Consider the following 6,366-nt stretch of genomic DNA (forward strand, 5'->3'; position numbering starts at 1 on the left):
TATTCCATCTGTCATTTCTTTCCATATTCTCCTAATCTTTTGAAGTCCTTCTGTAGCCTCTCTACTTCCTCAAACTGCCTGTCCCTCCGCCAATCTTCATATCATCTGCAAACCTTGCTACAAAGCCACCAATTCCATCATCCAAATCATTGGCATATAACATAAAAAGAATTGGTCCATGTGGAACACCACTAGTCACCAGCAGCCAACCAGAAAAGGCTCCCTGTATTCCCACTCTTTCCCTCCTGCCGATCAGCCACTGCTTTATCCATGCTAGAATCTTTCCTGTAATACCATGGTCTTGTATCTTGTTAAGCAGCCTCATGTGTGGCACCTTGTCAAAGGCCTATTGAAAATCCAAGAACACAACATCAACCAATACTCCTTTGTCTATCCTGCTTGTTGTTTCTTCAAAGAATTCCAACAGATTTGTCAGGCAAGATTTTCCCTTGAGGAAATCATGCTGACTACAGCCTATTTTATCATGTGCCTCCAAGTACCCTAAGACCTCCTCAATAATCAACTCCAACATCATCTTCCCAACCACTGAGTTCAGACTAACTGGCCTATAGTTTCCTTTCTTCTGCCTCTCTCCCCACTTGAAAAGTGGAGTGACATTTGCAATTTTCCAGTTTTCTGGAACCATTCCAGAATCTAGTGATTCTTGAAAGATCATTACTAATAACTCTACAATCTTGTAGGCACCTCTCTCAGAACACTGGGATGTACACCATCTGGTCCGGGTGATTTATCTACCTTCAGACTTTTCAGTTTTCCAAGAACCTTCTCTCTAGTTATGGTACCTTCACGCACTTCATGACCCGCTATCACCTGGAACTTCCATCATATTGCTAATGTCTTTCACTGTGAAGACTGATGCAAAATACTTATTCAAATCACCTGCTATTTTGTTGTCCCACATTACTACCACTCTAGCACTGTTTTCGAGCAGTCCAATATCCACTCTCACATCTCTTCTACACTTTATGTATCTGAAGGTTATGGTTATTATTCTGTAGATTTATTGAGTATGCCCACAAGAAAATGAATCTCAGGGATGTATATGGTGATATATACTGTATGTATTTGGCTAATAAAATTTACTTTGAACTTTGAACTTAAAAATCTGATAACAGAGGAGTAGAAACTGTTTCTGCATTGTTGAGTATGGGTCTTCAGGCTGTGCCTCCTCCCACCGGTGGTAATGAGAAGGGGGCAGATCTCGGACGATGATGAGCCTTAATGATGGGTGCTGCCTTCTGGAGGCACTGCTGCATGAAGGAGGCCTCAGTGGGTGATAGAGCTGTGCCCATGATGGAACTGCTGATTCTCTGCAGCCTCTTGTGAGCCTGTGCATACCAGACAGAAGGTAACGGTCTTTTATGAGGTACCGAATCTCCTCAAGTTCTTTATGAAGTCGAGCCTGTTGCTTTCTGAATGTACCTGGTGCATTGGGGGCCCAGATAGATCCTCCAAGATGTTAACGTGCAGGAACTCCAAGCTGTATCTATTTATACGTTTGATGTGTAATTTTACATGCTTGCACGTGTTCTTATATGTGCTCAAACATGCACAGTCCTGTGCAAAGGTCTTAGGCACATATATCCAGCTAAGGTGTCTTAGACTTTTGCACAGTACTGTATTTGTCAACTTGGAGCAGAGAGCGAGTTTGTAAATCTGGTGGAAGCAAAGCATGTTGGGAGTGGCGAGGGTGGAGCACCTATGTGGGGGGGGTGGGACAGATGGCAGAGAAGAAGTGTCAGGGGCAGGAGGTGACGCGGGTGTGACCACATCCAGCCCTGAGACACCAGGCAGTGTCATTTGATTGCAAACAAGTGGTTTATTGATCATCACAGGTTGTCTCTCTGGTGCTTCCCACTCCATAAGACCATAAGACCATAAGACAAAGGAGCAGAAGTAGGCCATTCAGCCCATCGAGTCTGCTCTGCCATTTTATCATGAGCTGATCCATTTTATCCTATTTAGTCCCACTGCTCCACCTTCTCACCATAACCTTTGATGCCCTGGCTACTCAGATACATATCAATCTCTGCCTTAAAGACACCCAATGACTTGGCCTCCACTGCTGCCCGTGGCAACAAATTCCATAGATTCACCACCCTCTGACTAAAAAAATTTTTTCGCATTTCTGTTCTGAAAGGGCGCCCTTCAATCCTTAAGTCATGCCCTCTTGTACTAGACTCCCCCATCATGGGAAACAACTTTGCCACATCCACTCTGTCCATGCCTTTTAACATTCGAAATGTTTCTATGAGGTCTCCCCTCATTCTCCTAAACTCCAAGGAATACAGTCCAAGAGCGGACAAACGGTCCTCATATGTTAACCCTCTCATTCCCGGAATCATCCTAGTGAATCTTCTCTGTACCCTCTCCAACGTCAGCACATCCTTTCTTAAATAAGGAGACCAAAACTGCCCACAGTACTCCAAGTGGGGTCTCACCAGCGCCTTATAGAGCCTCAACATCACATCCCTGCTCCTATACTCTATTCCTCTAGAAATGAATGCCAACATTGCATTCGCCTTCTTCACTACCGACTCAACCTGGAGGTTAACTTTAAGGGAATCCTGTACAAGGACTCCCAAGTCCCGATGCATCTCAGAACTTTGAATTCTTTCCCCATTTAAATAATAGCCTGCCCGTTTATTTTTTCTGCCAAAGTGCATAACCATACACTTTCCAACATTGTACTTCATTTGCCACTTCTCTGCCCATTCTTCCAATCTATCCAAGTATCTCTGCAGACTCTCCGTTTCCTCAGCACTACCGGCCCCTCCACCTATCTTCGTATCGTCATGCAAACTTAGCCACAAAGCCATCTATTCCATAATCCAAATCATTGATGTACAATGTAAAAAGAAGCGGCCCCAACACTGATCCCTGTGGAACACCACTGGTAACCGGCAGCCAACCAGAGTAGGATCCTTTTATTCCCACTCTCTGTTTCCTGCCAATCAGCCAATGCTCTATCCACGTATGTAACTTTCCTGTAATTCCATGGGCTCTTATCTTGTTAAGTAGCCTCATATGTGGCACCTTGTCAAAGGCCTTCTGAAAATCCAAATATACAACATCCACTGCATCTCAAATTTCACAGTGAACTCAATCATGTTATGATCACTGCCTCCTAAGGGTTCCTTCACCTCAATCTCTCTAATCACCTCCGGTTCATTACACAATACCCAATCCAGTACAGCTGATCCCCTAGTGGGCTCAACAACAAGCTGTTCTAAAAAGCCATCTCGCAGACATTCTACAAATTCTCTCTCTTGAGATCCAGTGCCGACCTGATTTTTCCAATCTACTCGCATGTTAAAATCCCCCACAATTATCATAACACTGCCCTTCTGACAAGCCTTTTCTATTTCCAGTTGTAATTTGTAGTCCACATCCCTGCAGCTGCTTGGAGGCCTATAAATAACTGCCATCAGGGTCCTTTTACCCCTGCTATTCCTTAGCTCAACCCATAAAGATTCTGCACCTCCCAATCCTATATCACCTCTTTCTAATGATTTAATATCATTTCTTACCAATAAAGACATGCCTCCCCCTCTGCCTACCTTCCTATCCTTCCGATACACCGTGTATCCTTGGACGTTCAGCTCCCAGAGACATGCATCCTTTAGCCAGGTCTCAGTGATGGCCACAATATCATACCTGCCAATCTGTAGCTGTACAACAAGATCATCCACCTTATTCCTTAGGCTGCGTGCATTTAAGTACAACACCTTAAGGCCAGTATTTGATACTTTTTGCTTTGATTTCACTGCAACTTTTTTGCACTGCAACTCATCCCAATGGCTACACATTTGCCCCATCACCTGCCTGTCTTTCCTGACATCTTTACTGCTCACTATCTTAGATTTATTTCTGTTTTCCCCTTCCTCCGCTCTATCATTCCGGTTCCCATCCCCCTGCCAAATTAGTTTAAACCCTCCCTAACAGCTCTATTAAACTTTCCCGCCCCTCACTCTTCCCATTTCCCCAACCACAATTTCCCTCTCCTTGCCCCCTTCCCACTCTCAGCCCATGGTAGAGACCCATATCAGATCAGGTTTATCATCACTCACCTAGCTCATGGTTTTTTTTTCCGCAGCAGTACAATGCAATATAATCTGTGAGTCAGTAGGGTTGGTTGGTACCATCTGAGGGGAATAATGCTCATAGAGATTTTTGGCAAGGTATACATCTCTAGAGTTAGAAAGTATGTGATAGCATTGCACCAGCGGTAGCTTTATCACTTCAAATAAGTCATCACTTTTTGTATATATTCCATATTAACATCAGTACAGCAGAAAATGTTACCCCACCCCCCAGAAGGTAAAAAAAAAACTCATTTGGAGAGATTTCTGGAGTTTTATCAATGTCGTGATATTTTCCATATTGTTGTATCAAATCAAAACAATGTTAAGCTTTTGTCATAGCATATAAAATTACAGTACAATAATTCAAATGTGGGGTTCCACACAGCCATAACCTAGGCCCCATTTGGTTGTAAAATGAATATATTAAATCAAAGACTGCTTTCCACACTTTGTTTTCCATGTTTTCATAACCTATTAATAATCATAATTTTCCAAGTCTTCCACATCTTCCACATCTTCATCTGAACTTTCCACACTCTCTGAGGTGGAAGCCTGGTTCTCACAGTCTGCCAGTCTACACATGTCAGTACACCTGAGGCCATTTGCAACACACATACATCTTGGGAGTGAACATTTTTTGGACACTTACAGGCCAGTAGATCCAGGACGGCATTAGGTGCTGGTTGGCCTTTCATCCAGTGCACCACCAACTGTTTGACTTCCTCTTCTCTCTCCATCTTCCATCCTCTGCCAACAGGGCTTGGCACTTGTGGCTCCTTCTCCAAACATCTTCTCCATATACCAGCCTGGTAGTTGGCTTGCTGTGCATGTTTTGTTAAGCAGTCCTTGCGTGGTGGGAGTTGATGACTTTCGATTTTACCTTTTTTGGCACCGAAAAGGTGATACTTGAGCTCATTGACCTTGGTGGTCAATGCTTTTGGGGCATACAGGAGACATGTAAATGCCTCCACTTTGTCCATCAGTTCTGGGGAGAGGTCCCATTCCTGACCCAACTCTAAGAATTTCCCTGTTGCTGGTCAGAAGTTTTAGGGCACTTGTCTTCCCTTTGCCTGCAAAAGCACTTACAGTGTCACATCCTGTATATGCATGCAACCCGATGAGAGCCCTACAAACCTCAATGCCAACAGTGGCAACAACCTTCCTGATGTCTACAAGCCTTGTATGGGATCTAGTGCCACACTGCTGGAACAATGGGGCCTCAATCTTGTCACAAAATGCCAAAGACATGATAAAGACATCTGTGTCTTCTGAGCAGATCACTACAGATTGGTATCCCTCTCTTGTGGCATGGGCAGCATGGAGAAGTAGGCAGCCATCTGCTTCTTCTTGTTGACACTGAAGAGCTGACACCTCTTCAATGTCTTGAGATGTGATTCTGTAACACTTGTCATTCACAGTTGCATACAGAATCTTCTCCTGCAGCTTTGCTCTGTACTCCGCCTTCCGCCATTCATGGACTATGAAGCTAATGAGACTATTTTTGTTACTGACTTTGGTCAGAAGCTCCTCCACTGCCTCACCATCTGTGTGCCTGTGATACCCTGCATCTCATGACCAGTCCCTTCACCCCGTAGAGATCTTTCACTATTCTTGATAGAGTTCTCCTTGTATGTGTCGAACACAACATCTATTCTGCTACTCTGACTGCCTTCCCTCAGAGCCATACCCAGAATTATTGTGGCAACATCCCTGAAAGTAACTTGATCACCTTTCACTCTTTGGACCAAGTTCATTCCATCAATCACTGTAGCAGAGTTTCCTGGGAGTCACTCTTCTACTGCTACATTTTTCTGCAAGGTTGTAGCTAAGGTAGCTTTATTTGTCTTTCTCAGCAATCCTTCTGGTGTGGACAGGGCCTGATACATGATGAAGTCTGATCTATAATCTTGACGAAATTGGTTGCCTTGGCCCTGCAAACTTTGAGTTCCCTCTGTAGAGTTTGATTTTCCAAGACAACGTCCCTTAATGATACACTTGCAGGAACCATTAACAATTTTCCTTTGTTATCTGGAAATATATCTACTGAATTGCCCAGCTCAGATTCCAGTTTCCTATGAATGTGCTTCCTTGTAGAATCTTGCAGGAGTGTAACTCCACCAGATAGCATGAAAGATTTAAGTTTCATGACCAAAGAAGTGACTTGTACAATCATCTTGTTGGGTATGATATCAGCTCTGATATACTTGAAAAGATCTTTATAGACTTCCCTTTCAATCCTTTCATACAGTTCATCGTCATT

The sequence above is a fragment of the Mobula birostris genome, chromosome 4 (genome assembly GCF_030028105.1).
Source record: "Mobula birostris isolate sMobBir1 chromosome 4, sMobBir1.hap1, whole genome shotgun sequence".
NCBI lineage: Eukaryota > Metazoa > Chordata > Chondrichthyes > Myliobatiformes > Myliobatidae > Mobula > Mobula birostris.